Raw genomic sequence first — 15,577 nt, forward strand, 5'->3', positions numbered from 1 at the left:
TCTCTCTCTCTCTCTCTCTCTCTCTCTCTCTCTCTCTCTCTCAAATGCCTGTGTTGGATCCTTGAGGCCTCATTTAGTCATCCACTCCCAAGCAGTTTAGTGACTGTCCTCTAGTCAATTGCATCCCCAGAAGAGCCCATGTTTTTCCAGTTGTGTTTAAAAGTTGGGAAACTGCCCAGATACACTGACAGTCCTTTGGCACCAGATCCAAGATCACTTCCTTAGAAATATACAGCAGTAAATCCAAGCACTAGGTATTGCAGTCATACAGAAGTACAGCTGGCTGTGTCTCCTCTGGGGATCAAACCCTGACACTCCCATGATAGTCAACTGATTGTCAGTGAAGTGGATGGGTATTGGAGGGGAACTAGGATTTTCAACCAAATACTACAGGTTGCTCATGAGACATAATGTGCAAGCAGAACACATTGAACACTTCTGAGTAACACCCAACATGAGGGAGGCATCGTGGAAAATAGGTAGGTTTTATCATCCAGTGGAGGGTAGGCATGCCATCTCTACATGCAGATGATTTCTACAGTAGGCTCATAATAAAATAATTTCAGTGCCCCTAATGATCTAGGTTAATGGCCTGAAAAAACACTTGTGACAGTATCTTTTCTTTAAGTACTCAGAAGTGAAAAAAAAACTATCAAAAATTCACAAAAGAGTTAATATTTATTCTCCAGGAGTTATTGCTATGGTAAGTGCATTTCTTTAGAGTTTGTTCACGACGTGGTTTTATTGCTCATCAAAGAAGAGAATTAACATTTACTGATGCTTACAATGAAAGAGGAAACTAAGATTTTTTTTTGCATATATTACTTCATTTTAATTCCTCAAGGACCTAATGAGAAATACATTGTGAAGTAGTATCATAATTTGTTAGTGATAAAGTACTTGAGTTTCAAGGGATATATACATCTTATTCAGGGAAACAGTGAGAGCTGGAAATACTCACCAACTCTTTCCCAGACATTCAGCTTTCTTATTTGTGGTAGCCCTGGATACTGTTATCACTATAGCTCATAATGCTGAGACCCTTTTTTGCAGGTGACCCCCAACCATAAAATTATTTGCATTGCTAGTTCATAACTGTAATTTGCTATTGTTACGAATTGTAATATAAATACTTTTGGAGATTGAGGTTTGTAAAAGGGATTGCGATCCACAGGTTGTGAACTCAAGGTGATGTAGGTAAGTGAGTAGGTGTGAAGAAGCCTGGGTCCAGTGTAGTCATTCCGTGGTGAGAACAAGGCAGGGAACGGAGTAGACACTTTCTAACAAATCATGGGCTTGAACTGAAAGGCTCTCTGATAAACACCCTTTCACTCACTGCTTTTCAGGAATGTGAGCCGAAGGGATGAACAAATCGTTTGCCATCAGTCTGTGCTCATGCTGACTCCAGTCTACTCTCTGGTGTCTATAGAGTATTCTCCTTGTAAGTCCATCCTCTAATACCTGAGAAGAGAAAAATATTGCAGATAAAGGAACAGAAGTGGCGCTAAACATATCACAAGCAGATTCGGATGACCAGGCTGTCCACACTGGACCACTTTCATCCCAAGGAACAGATGAGACACAGACATTTTCATTCACCTGGCATCTTCTTGACAAGATTAATATTTCTATGTTTGAATGGCAAAGATTGCTCATAGACCATTTTATGGATCATAACACTGGGAATAATTTGCTTATTGGTACTTTTTCTCTACCTCCAATTAATTATTAAAACTTCAAGAGAACCCCATATAGAAACATGAAAGAATAGGAGGGAGAAACCCAAAAAGAAAAGATGAATGTGATCCCGAATGTGTGCCAAGACAAGCCTGACTCTAAGCTAAAATTGTGCTGTACTTCCTTGATCAAGGCTTCAAAGTGACCAAGTTGGTATTCCATATGCACCAAATTGGAAGGGGCTGCTCTGTCCAGACACTCACCAAGACAGTGCACTTACCTAAGTGCACTGCTGACTGCCAAGGACGTTTCATTTCCAGAAACAGTTACCCCAGTAGCCTCTGAAACTCTGAAATCTTCAATAGGCAAAATAGAGTTAGTTAGTGCTAGTCACTGGATCTTCACCCAGAGGCAGGGGCAGCTGATGATGTTCTGCAGACAGAACTGTGATTCTTAGAGGCATTCAGAGAAGCAGAAGACTTCTTATAGAGAGATCATCAGAAGGAGGATTAAGATGAGAAAGTGAATCTGATGAACCCTTATGTCCAGAGTTTTTCCACCTAGACACAGAAAACACAGGGTGCTTTCTTCTCAGGTCTGGGGTGGTGGTGGTGGAAATTGGGTTCCTTCTTCCCCAACGCCTGGAGGACTCTCAGCCTAATCAGTCCCTTTCTCCAGAGAATTCCTTTAAGGATCCTTAAAAGAATATAGGATGAGATCTCAAAAACTAGACTCAATATGAAAGGAAAGAAATAAACTGGATTACTTCCCCTGAAAATCTCCTGTGGCTGTGGAGCGACCCAATTAACATGAGAAGATAAATCAGAATAATGTAGCCTTCATCCCATTTCCCCGTGGCCATCCTCCTAGAACTGTTTGTCACCTGGCATTTTGGAAGAGCAGTTCCCCCTTGGATTCAAATCCCTTTCATCCCTCTCCATGCTAAGTGAGGTATGCTAAACATGATGGGCTGTTGACAGACAGGCATCTCATCCTGGGACTGCACAGGTGGCTCAGGGCTACAAGGCAGACTTGCAGTGGCCTGTGTCTGCAAACTTCTTTCTTCCTGTCTGATATCTTCTCACTTCTATAATGTTAATAGGACTGAACACAGCTTTTCTTCATCTTGAATTAATAACTACTTCCTTTACTCTCGTCAAACACCCACCTGCCCTCTGGTCCCTGCTTCTTCTTACCTGTTTCTTTTAATCTTCTGCTCTACTCACTAAGACACACATTTCTGCATCACCATTTCTGAATTTTTTGCTTTGGACGGGCATTGGAAATTGAACTCAGGCCCTTGCTCATGCCATGCTGTATCCAAGCTACTCTTTCCTGATACTTTTAAAAGACTCCCAAAGAGATAACCAGGCTCCACAAATAATCAGAAGTTGGGAATCAATAATGCAAGAATTACAGTCAAAAACTACAGCCGACTAAATTTTCTACACAATAAGGGCATCCCAGTGGTGCCTCGGGAATGTATGTAACTAATCCTGAAGTCCTGGTGCATTTCATAAATGACCTCAAGAAGTAGATACTTTTCAACAAATCTTGCAATATTTCTCTTTTTTTCTCCCACCAGTACAAGGTGCATGGCCAGTATTAATGGTAAGGTATTAGTGCATTTTGGTGATGTCTCTACACTCTCTGACTTGCTGGTTCTGCAAGCTTTTACAAATAGAAGCACAAAACATTTCTCTTGGGCTCCCACGATTCCTGTACCCATACCTGAGTCTGGATCTGAGTCTGTGCTATGAGACTCCTGGTCATGACACAAGACCCATATCTCCCAGCATCATTTTTGCCCTCTGGGGCTCCACATGCCAAGGACTCTTAGCTGCTCATCCTCATTCAGCACTATGAGAAACTACTGAGGTCATAAGAGGACAAAGACCAAAGTGACGAAAAGTGTTCAAGGCAGTGTATTCACCTCCAACCTTTGCTGTCAAAGGCTACCCTCTAACTCCAAATGTGGTTGGATAAATAAAAGCCATAGGCAGAGGTTTTGCTGTTCTGACCTTCATGGCTGAGCACCTAGCAGAAAAACTGCTATTAAATGCTGCCCTTAAATCATTGCAAATGTGGCCTTTTGCTGGAGTCTTTGCCTCCAAGTATAATCATTTCTTGCGTCTTGTGTTTCCTCTGACCATCACTGTCTCCTCTTACTCCTTATCCCCCTGAGAGCCATGCTTCTTAGAAGAGGAAGAAGGCCTGAATTTGGGGGTGTAGCTGTTCTAAGAAATGCAGCATAGATTTAAACCTGGGCCAACAGCACATTTAGCAAAACTATAAAACAGCCCCATAAATTTCCAAGGAGACTTCATGGAAGATGTTGTTATGTAAGACCTACTAAGTCTCAGGAAGGCTAATAATTTTGCCCTATCTTTTTATAAATTTTTTTTGTTCATAAGCTCATTCCCTATTACCTCTGCTTAATTATTATTTTATCTAATACAGGTGCCACAACCATTCACTCTCAGATACAGAAAACAAGCTCCAAGAGGCTGTGCAACGTGTTTGAGATTTCATACCAGTGGATGAGAGTGGAGGGATGATTGCCAGGGATCCCATGCAAGTTGAAAACTTGTGACTCCTTATTTTTAAAGACAAATAGTAACAAAATAAAAAACAAAACAAAACTAAGAATTTCAAGGTAGCAACTGCAGAGCGTCACAACAAACATGATTGAACACGGAACTGGGTGACACTGGCCAAGAAGATGATGCTGTTACCTGCAAGTGGAGCAAGGATTCCCAGGAAACAGCCCCAACTTTAAGCTTTAAGCGTATCATTCTTATTACTCTCTGGGTGGGTCAGAATTCCATCACAGCAACTTCCTCTAATGTTGTCATGTATTGTTTAATTGGTATATATCCTGGCTTCACTATTATAACTCATGACAGTAGAAAAATTAAAGACTGGAGTCCACTCCTAGCTCTCTAGAGTTTTATGATCTAGTCCCTCCTCCATCCCTGTGTGCTACCAAACAACTTTGTCTACCATTCTTCTGAAAAGAAAAGCATAAAACATCCCATAGATGAATTTCCTTGCATTTTAAAACATCAGTGTATGTTCCATTCTTTTAATATCTTCCATCACATAAAGAGCTCTTCTCCTCTTGCCCATATTTAAGTTGTAAATAAGGGAGAGAGGAAAGGAAAAGACGGAGGAGGAGAGAGTAGGATGGATGAGAGCTATAAAGCTCTGGCTGTGCAGATGGCTACGGACTCCTGCTTCTGCACTGTCATCAACAGACTTCACTCCAGGGCTGACGTACTCTGCAATTTGTACAGTCAAGACACATTTGTGAAACCAAACTGGTTATTACTGTGGAGGCTCCTGCCTCAAGCAACCATTGGAAAGTTTCTCTCCCTGAAATCTGAACATATTCATCACACTGTGTTGTGCTCCTGGACTTGCAATTAATCACAGCTCATTTCAAGCTTCATTAATTAATACTAAGGCCAGGGATCCAGTAGAGGCCCCTAATTTCATCTGCAGTATTTTTAAATTATTATTATCTTCCGGAGGAAGAGTCATCAGAATTAAATGAATTTATGTTTAGATTCCAACAGTGCATTGCTGAGAATTAGAGGAAATATTAAGATCACTCCCATGAAGGAATTCTTGGGAAAGCATCTTCCTGTCATGGTAAAGTGACATCTGGCCAGCAGAGGGAGCAGGATGGGAGAAGGATTTTAGGCTAAGTAGACTTAATATCTGAAAGATTTGGAAAAGAGGCAAATGGAGCCCACCAGGCAGCTTTAGTAGAGACAAAACCAACAGTAGAGAGCTGCAAGGTCCCAGGTAGCCTGCTGTGGTGGCTCTGGGTGTGTGTTGGGGGGTATTGGTGATGGGGAGGTCATCTGATGTCTCTAGTCCTGAATTTAAAGATTTCAATGTTAAGAATCTTGCTGTGATTTCAACCAGGAAAAGGGACTATTAATAATACAAAGTGATTCCCAAGGTATAAAGAAATTGCCAATCTGCCATTAACACAGGGGCTAGTGGTTGATGTCACTAGGCTGAGATTGTTACTGTCATGGCTGCTTTTTATGGCATTTGTTTCCTACATTGGACCAGGCAGGCCCATCTCTGTGTTTGATGAATGCTTATTATTTTTGGCAACTCCAACACTTACAACATCATTGCTCAGTCATAATTTGTATATGCACTGTTTCCTGCTAACATGTCACCTGTTAGATCAACTGCTGGAAACTTTTAAATTTAAAATGAACCATAGGATGGAAACTGCGGTTGAGTTATTAATAGAGCAACATCAAAATATGGAACACTTTGTTCATAAATCGGTATTTGTTATCATAAAAGCCTTAAAGGAAGGATTTTCTAAAATATCATTATCAGCCCTTGGAAGAAGGTACAGACATGTTGATTTGAGTTTGTTGCCATCCTGGTCTACATAGTGAGTTCTAGGAAAGCAAGGGCTACATAGAAAGAGATTGTCTGGAAACAAACAAACAAATAAACAAACAACAAAACAACTAAAAATTCTAATATTAAAATTACAACATATCAGAGTGTATAATGCTCTATGAATCCTACCTTTAATGGGACATCTTTTCTCACACTACCTACCCCACTTTGGTCATCTCCATCACTGGATACAATCACTTATGTATCTCTGAGTCTTAACACAAGAGCCAGTGCACCAGTGGTTCTCAGTGTGTGTGTCGTGAGCCCACATAGCAAATATTAATATTGCTCTTTATAATAGCAGCAAAATTGCAGTTATGAAGCAGTAAAATAATTGAATGGTCTAGAGACAATGTAATATGAGGAACAGCATGAAAGGGTTATAGAGTTAGGAAGAATAAGAACTGAAGCTCTGTTCATTGGTCAGGACACTCACAAGATACAGTGCTGGTCTGAAACCTTCATTGAATCTTATAAGTATTCCCATGAAATCATGGCTCATATTCTGCTACTTGTCACATATTCATATCACACAACTCTAAATAACATGTACATGTTTTGTTATCCTGTGTGTGTGGTTATTTTATACTTATGTCACACTTAGTGAATGGCACAATTTTTGAACTATAAGGCAAATTGTCATTGTCTTTTTTTTTAAAGATTTAATTATTATTATATTTAAGTACACTGTAGCTGTCTTCAGACACACCAGAAGAAGCTGTCAGATCTCATTACAGATGGTTGTGAGCCACCATGTGGTTGCTGGGATTTGAAATCAGGACCTGCGGGAAAGCAGTCAGTGCTCTTAACCACTGAGACATCTCTCCAGCCCCTGCCATTGTCTTAACAACAAAGAGTGCATTATTACAAACCAACGTGCTATAGTTGACTCACTTGCTGTTACCTCTTGATGAAATCATGAGAAGATGAAGATATTAGACAGGAGTGACTGCTGACAGTGTAAGCTATTCTTTTTCATAGTAAAATAATAATATATGTATGTTAAAGTAATGCAAAATACTAAGGAATGTGTGTTAATGATAAAAGCCATAGCAGAGTAAACCCAGGAGCCAGAAATAGAACTCTTATTATCACTATAAGAATTATGCACTGTGCACAATGACTTGTTGAATCTCCATTACACTAACAGTTCAGAAGATCTGGCTACTCCAGAATTACCATGAATATATACACACAACCTGGTACTGATATGATTTGAGGACTACAGAAGTGTCTGTAGGAGACACAAATGTTTTGGCTTTGTTGTGACCTTACGGGGACACCGTTGTATATGCAATTCATCATTGACCAAAATACATTACATGCACAGGACTGCAAAGAAGTGTAATCGATAATAAACAGATAAATGAATACTAATATATAAGGCTCTTCTTTCAGACTTTAAAATGCCCAGGGGCAGTGCCACTGTCTTTTCTGTCATTTCTATATCAGCTCCTAGGGCAGTGTCTGTGACATGCTAGGTATTTGATACTTATTACATGAATGAATCACTTGAATGAATCAGTAGGGGTCACGCTGGGTCGAGTCTTATTTTATAAAAGGAAACTGAAGCACTCACAAAGCAAATTACTTGTCTAAAGTCACACAATTAATTATCAAGCACATTTGGCAATATGCCAAGCCACACAGCCCTGGTTTCCTTGCGTAGACAGCCTCAGACAAATGTCTGTTCTTCAGAGTTGCTCAATCTGCACTCAGCCACACAGTTACAAGTCAGACAGGACATGAGAGCAGTGTTAGTAATAAAGACTCATCATGGCTCCTCCAGAGAGATAAGCAGAACCTCCAGTGAAGTCCAAAGTCAAAAACTTTGGGGAGGGATACAGGACAATATAAAAGCTGCCAGAGAAGTCACATAAGCAGAAAGTTACAGAATAGAGGGCTAAGGAGCCCTACCTTTGCACTCCAGCTGCATTTGTGTGACTTAAGGGGAATAAATTAGAGATTTCAGTGAAGAAACAAATATACAAAGTAAGATTTTAAAGATCTGTAACATTAAAATATTATTTCTATAAGCAAATGACCACATATATTTCCCTAATGGGGAGATGGACCACCTCAATTACACCATAGCTGTTCACTATCCAAATCAGGAAAGCACACTTTACTACAGTGTGACTCGCAAGACCATGAAGGAAACATAAAAGGGAAGATTTGGGCAGGAATGCAGAGCATAAAGGAATATGATTCCGATGGTAGTTGGCATCTAGCCTTGCCTCAATCTCAAACATGCAATGTGGACTCAGGGAAGCAGGGGAGCCCGGGAGCGCTGTCAAGTCCCAAGAAATCAGCATGGGATGATAGGACTCAGCGTTGCCACAGTTTTCTATTACAGAGAAGAAGCTAAACACTCAGAAATGTACTTCTTCTTTCACTTCTTTAAAAATAGTCAGTGACTATTACTATGTGTGGAGCTAACTCAGGAAGAAATATGACTACGGGTTGTGGCTCACAGAAATATGAGCCCTGACTGAAATCTACACACCCTAGTGGAATGCATGACGCCACTGTAAAGTGAGAAAGAAAATCATGTGTCCAGGCAATGTATTCTTCATTAGCAGATAGTTGCAGGGAGGAGTGGAATATAGGCATATTTTTCCTCAAGTGGCTTAAGAATTGAGTGAATGTCTTCATTTTCTGTCCCTAGATCATCTATTTCAAGGTAACAGACTAAATCATAAATGCTAGATTATTTTTAGATGACTTACTTTGTTTTACTTAAGTCAAATAATTGATCTTATTTGGGTCTCTCGGAGATCAGAGCAATGCATGATTGGGAGTTCCCACAAGGGGTTCGTGGTAAGGGAGGGAACTAATTTTATATTGCAGACAGTTGGAGAGCATGGTTGGGAGAGCAGCTAGTTACTGAGAAGGGGAGGTTTCTGTCATCCAAAAGAAGGCCAGCAGTGGCCTGCAGTGGGGGCAGGGCTGAGATCTCTCTGCAGAGGTTGCTTGTATAACAAGTGTCTTCACATAGTAACTCAACTTCTAGTCAGCCACCAGGCATCAGATTAGTGTGTCATTCTGCTCAGCACTGACTCCTGATCCCTCTTGAACTCTCTCAGTTTTCATTTTGACATAGTTTACTCATTCACTAACCCTGGGACATGATGGAGATGCAGAAAGGGTCCCTTTAATTTCTTAAATGACACTAGGCATTTCCTACATAAATAATCAGTCCAATGATTATGTTTTTCAAATACCAGCAAAATCTGCCTCACAGTTTGGATATTTGGAACCACTGAAATTTACAGGCTTGTTCTCTGGCCAAACCTATCCCAGGGTGGCATGGCCACACTTAGGTTATCTTCTTGAGCATATATGCTTCCATGGAGTAGAGGGCAGGAAAAGGGCAGAAAGGAGTCTATGGAAAATAAAATGCTGTATCATTTAATTGTATTTTCAAAATATCATCCTGTTTCACATCCTCGGAAGAAAAAGGAGAAATTAAACCTCAACTTCTCCTTTGATATAAGATAGATACCTAATAGTGGAATTTCACCAACAGGTGCATAGATTCCACACTAAACCTAGAGCTTACTTAGGAACCTATAAAATTGTGTGTGGACTCCAGATAGTCTTTTCTGTCAGATACAGACAAGCATTACACCCATCACATGGATAAAGCAAGTCCCAAGGCTTCCAGCATCCACCTTTGCAAGTCTACAAATGAGATTTGATTGGGTCTGTCTCTGAACAGCCAAGAAGACAGCTAGGTCCCAGCAAGGAGCGTGAGGGAGTGCAATGGGAGGAAAATGGGACGAAGGCTTCTCTGAGCCAGGCAAAGCCTCTGCAGGGATGGCCTAGGAAGGTCACTGTTTTCTCATCCTAACTGTGCCCCCTTCAGTTATAAAGGCCATGTAAAGATCCCACTTTCTTTTATAAACCCCTTTATTCCTGATATCTCATGCAGTGTCAAGAAGAAAAAAAGAAGCAACCCCTATGTCAAGAAAGCAAGGAAGCCAAAAGAAATGGAGCACAGAGCAGCTAGCTTTGAGAACACATTAAAGACCTGAGCAAGCACAGCATCACCTTTTCAGCCCTTCCCAGCTATTTCCCCTCCCCAGCAAGATGCAGAGAAGGTAAAGCTACAGAGGACTCTGAGCGTGCCCCTCCACCTCAGTGTGAAGGATAAACCAAGGTTTCCAATCACCAGTAAGGACAAGCATTGCCAGTGCTTTGCTCTGGCAAGGGGGTGTGCTTTGGTGATCTCTGCTGGAATGTGTTTACATCTCCGTGGTACAAGTGTGTGTGTGTGTGTGTGTGTGTGTGTGTGTGTGTGTGTGTGTGCAGATGTGTGTGTAAATGTTAGATATACATACAATATTTGTATATATTTATATGTATATATGTAATGTACATGTGTTTATATACATGTACATGATGCTCTGAGGTATGAATAGCAAATGGGAAAAAGACATTGCTTCTTCTGGAAATTTAAGATCTTTAACAGCAAGCACATTTTTGTAATGTTATGTGTTTTATGCAAAAGTCTGGATATTATTCTGTAGGATTTCATAATACAGTCAAGAAATATCTAGATTTAGAATCAGTAGAATCAAGTCTGAGTTTCAATTTTGTCACATGTTATTTAATAACTGTCAAGCTTATATCACTCACTCGGTCTCTCTGCAACTCTCGGAAGAGTCTCTGACAGACAATGAAAGTTTAAAATTTTTAGTTATTTATTTCATTTACTGTTATCCCTATCATTATTTTTAATTGCAAATAGATTTTTTTAACCATATAGTATATCCTGATTACAGTTTCCCCTCCCTCTACTTCTTCTAGTACTTCCTCTCCCATCATGATCTATTCCATTTCTGTCTCTCAAGAGAAAATAGTCCCCTAAGACCTAACGACTAAACATGACAAAATAAGATATAAGATGAAGCAAAGATACTTTCATATTAAAGCTGTACACAGAAACCCAGCCAGAGGAAAAGTGTCCAAAGAGCAGGCAAAAGAGTCAGAGCCCACTCATTCTCATTGTCTGGAATCCCATAAAATTACTAAGCTAAAAGCCACAATATACACACAGAGGACCTGGCATAGATACATGTAGACCCTGTGCTTGAAGCTTCGGTCTCTGTGAGCTCATTTGTGCCTTGTTTAGTTGATTCAAAGGGCCTTGTTCTCCTGGTATCTTCCATTACCTCTGATTCTTGCAGTCTTTCAGCCTTCTCTGCAGGATTCCCTGAGCTCTGAGGGGAAGAATTTATATTCTCTGTCTACGTAATAGCTGCTGTGGGTCTCTGCACTTGTTCCCATCTACTGCCAGAAGAAGTCTCTCTGATGAGGACTGGGTAAGCACCTATGTATGGATAGAGCAGAATATCATTAAGATTCACTTTATGGATTATTTTTTGACCAATTGTGTTTGGTTGTACCATAGGTCCTTGGGCTATCTAGACTCTAGTTCTTGGACAAAATAAGATGTAAGATGAAGTAAAACCTTTCATATGGAAAGCAGTGTTGGACATGTCTTCCTGCTCGTGCCACGGGCCTTAAGTCAAATCAGACATTGGTTATTCACACAAGCTTTGTGCCACCATTGCCTAGTATAGTTTGTAGGCAGGACAGACTGTAAGCCAGCAGCGTTGTGGCTGGGTTGATGTCCATGTTTCTCTTTTGATAACCTGCAGAGTACCTTTCCTCACTAAGGAGACTAGAACATACTGGGTTCCATGTAGGCACCAGCTCAACTTCTCCATGTTCAAAGAGTTGTGGGGACGTTGTCCTCCACAATGGTGTAACACTGTCAGCTTTCAGGGGGGAAGCTTGGGTTGTTTGGAGATTTTCTTTGAACCCCCACTGACCAAGAACTCCATTGAATGCAACCTAATTCCTCCACTAGACGCCAGGCATGGCTATAAGATATGGTCAGTTGAGACTCTGTGTGACTCACTATGAGGAGTCCTCATTAGGAAAACTCTCACAGATTCCAGTAATTTTCTTCTACATGACACCCCTCTCCCAAGTGCTCCACAAGTCCAGCTGTGTCTTTCCTGAACTCGCTCCTTCCATCCCTTCTCATCTGCTACCTGATCCCTTGTTATCCCACTTATGGCATTTCACCCATAATACATATTTTATTTCCCTTTTGATGCATATTTTCCCTTGGGCACTTCCTCTTTATCTAAGCTTACTGAGTCTATGGATTACAGTTTAATTATCATTTACTTAATGGCTAATATCCACTTACAAATGAATACATACCATATTTGTTTTCTGGGTTTGGGTTACATCTCTCAAGATGTTCTTTTTCTAGTTCCATCCATTTGCCTGCAAATGTCATGACGTCATTTTTTTAACAACTAAAAGTAAGACTCAGTTGTGGGAATGTACCATATTTATTTATCCATTCTTTGATTGAGAGACATCAAAATCGTTTCCAGTTTTTTGCTATTATGCATAAAAACACAATGAACATCACTGAGCTAGTGCAGTTGCAGAAGGATGTCTTTTGGGTATATGGCCAAGAGTGGTAAAACTGAATCATGATGTAGATTGATTCCCAACCTTCTGAGAAACCACCTAGTGATTTCTCTAAGGTCTGCTCTCCCACAAGCAATGGAAGAGTGTTCCCTGTGCTTCACATCTTTGCCAGCATGAGCAAACATGTGGTTTTGACCTTAGTCATTTTGACAGGTGTAAGATGGAACTTCAAAATGGTTTTGATTTTCATTTCCCTAATGGCTAAGGATGTTGAACATCTCAAGGGTTTATTGGTCATCCAAGATTACTTTACTGAGAATTCTCTGTTTAGATCTGTATCCCATTTTTAAATGAATTATTTGATATTTTGACACCTTGTTCCTTGAGTACTGTTAGTGTTATTTTCAGAATTCTGTCCCTTGGGCCAATGTGATCAAGGCTTTTCCTTCTATCAGGTTCAGTGTATCTGGATTTATGTTGAGGTCCTTGATCTACTTGGACTTGAGTTTTGTGAAGAGTGATAAATATAGTTCTAGTTGCATTCTTCTATATGTACATAACCAGTATGAAAAGCACCATTTGTTAAACTTCTCTTTTTTCCAGTGTATATTTCTGACTTCTTTATCAAATCTGGTATTATATGTGTTTGGATTTATGTCTGAGTCTTTGATTTTATACACTTATCAATGTGTCTGTTTTTATGCCAATACCATGTAGATTTTATTACTATAGCTCTGTAGCTCAACTTGAAATCTAAGACAGATATACCTCCAGTAGTTATTTTATTGTAGAAGATTATTTTAAGCTACCTTGAATTTCTTGTTTTTCCACACAAAATTGATAACTGTCCTTTTAAGGAAAAGGATTATTGGGGTTTTGATGGGACTTATGTTGAATCTGTCATTTGCTTTTGGTAAGATGGCCAGTTTTACTATGTTGATCCTATTGATCTATGAACATGAGAGATCTTTCTATCTGCTGATATCTTTGTTAACTTGATTCTTCAAAGATTTGAAGTTTTTATCAAACAAGCCTTTCACTTGCTTGGTTAGAGATACCTCAGGATATTTTATATTATTTGAGGAGATTGTTAAAGGTTGTTTTTCCATGATTTCCTTCTCAGTCTACCTGTTTTTTATATATGGAAGGGATACTCATTTCCTTTTGAGTTAATCTTGTATCAGTCAATGTTGCTAAAAGTGCTTATCAGCTCTAGGGCTTCCCAAGTGAAAGTTTTTGGGTTACTTGTGTGTATTATCATATCCACTGCAAATAAGGAATCTTTAATTTCTTCCTTTCCAAATTTTAGACCCTTGGTTTCTTTCAGTTTCTTATTGCTCTAGCAACAACTTCAAGTACTCTATTGAATAGCTATGGAGAGAGTGGACAACCTTGTCTTGGTCCTGATTTTAGTGAAGTTGCCTTGAGTTTCTTTCCATTTAATATGATGTAGCCTATAGGTTTGCTGTCCAGTCCAGGTCCTCAGCCTGTAGAATATCACCAATGACACTCATGAGGAATCTTCCCACTGAAATTAAGTCGATCCAGAAACTCACCCAGACAACCCTAGAGGTTTTACTCCCAGCACATGCTATAGAGATAGTGATAATGAGAGGATCTAGAGTAAGTATCGTCGGAGATCCCAGAGAAATAAAATTCTTAGCACACTGGTGAGGACATGCTAGGGACTGCATGTGGCCGATACTAGCTATTAATAATGCCTTTGCTATGGTTAATCATCTTTCCAATTTTCAGACCTATATTTAATGTCAACAATCGGATATTTTCCAATTGAATATGCTCCATTTAAAATCCCAGGAATCACTCTGGGTTTTTGAGGCCCCTGTGTATCTTACTGTGTAGCAACCTCAGGCCTAAACCAGGCATGCAAATTCCTTGCTGGACTGTACATAGCCTCACCTTGTCCAGGCTGACTTTTGTCTGAAATGTTTCAGCTTTCTTCTGCATTGCTGTTGATCATATCTTCCTACTCCTTTCATCACCGTTTTATTATTGCCTAAATTGTTTTAAAGCATCACATATATTTTTTTGCATCCTGTTATTTGATTTTATGGAAAGAAATCTCAAACCATCTAATTCCTTAAATTTCTTTTAGATTTTTAATCTCTTCTAAAGAGGAGAAGCTCACCATAAGCAAGCATACACTTGAGGTCAGAGGACTACTCGCGGTAGTCAGTTCTTTGCTTTCCCACATGGGATCAAATTCAGATTTTTACGCTTGGCCACAAGCCTGTTTACTCACTGAACCATCTTGCCAGCTCTCCATTAACCTAGTTCTTACCTGACTTTCTAAGCACACACTCTGCTAAGAATCCATCATTGTGAACATATTGGGAACTTTTTCCCCATCCAGTCATTATCTGAAATCATCTTATTATGAGCACCTTGCCACTCTCCCGAATGAGCATACATCCACATCCTCATTCCTGCAGGCTCCATTCATGTTGAATTTCTTCCCAAAACCTGTCTAATCCTGTCTACTAAAAGAACACATGTAGCCCATAGAGCTTTAGCTGAACTTCAGACAAATCTGGGGACTATATTAATTCCACTGATGATGTTAGATTGGGCTATACAGAATTGACAAACAGTAAATGTTTAACCTGTTGGGTTTTTTTCCCCAATATCTTCTAGGATTTTCCAGAGGAGTGAGGTGTATAATGAGGCAGACTTATATGATACAAAAGTTGAAAGGAGAACCAATTGAGAAGAGCATTTGATGAAATATTTCATTTTGCAATATATAAGGATATATATTAGACAAAGATTTCTATTAAAAGGCAATGGTACAAACATGGTTCATTCACTGGCAACTGATATATCTGCAAAGTTAGTTGAAGAATTCTTCCCTGTGTAATTTTGGAAACAACATTCATGATGACGTAACCTAAAATTGCCCCGTGAAAAATGTCACTACAATGCGGTCTGTGTGTTCTGCAGCACTCATGTGGAGCTCCATGTAATCTTCTTTTATTGCAGACAT

Source organism: Mus pahari, chromosome 10 (genome assembly GCF_900095145.1).
Source record: "Mus pahari chromosome 10, PAHARI_EIJ_v1.1, whole genome shotgun sequence".
NCBI lineage: Eukaryota > Metazoa > Chordata > Mammalia > Rodentia > Muridae > Mus > Mus pahari.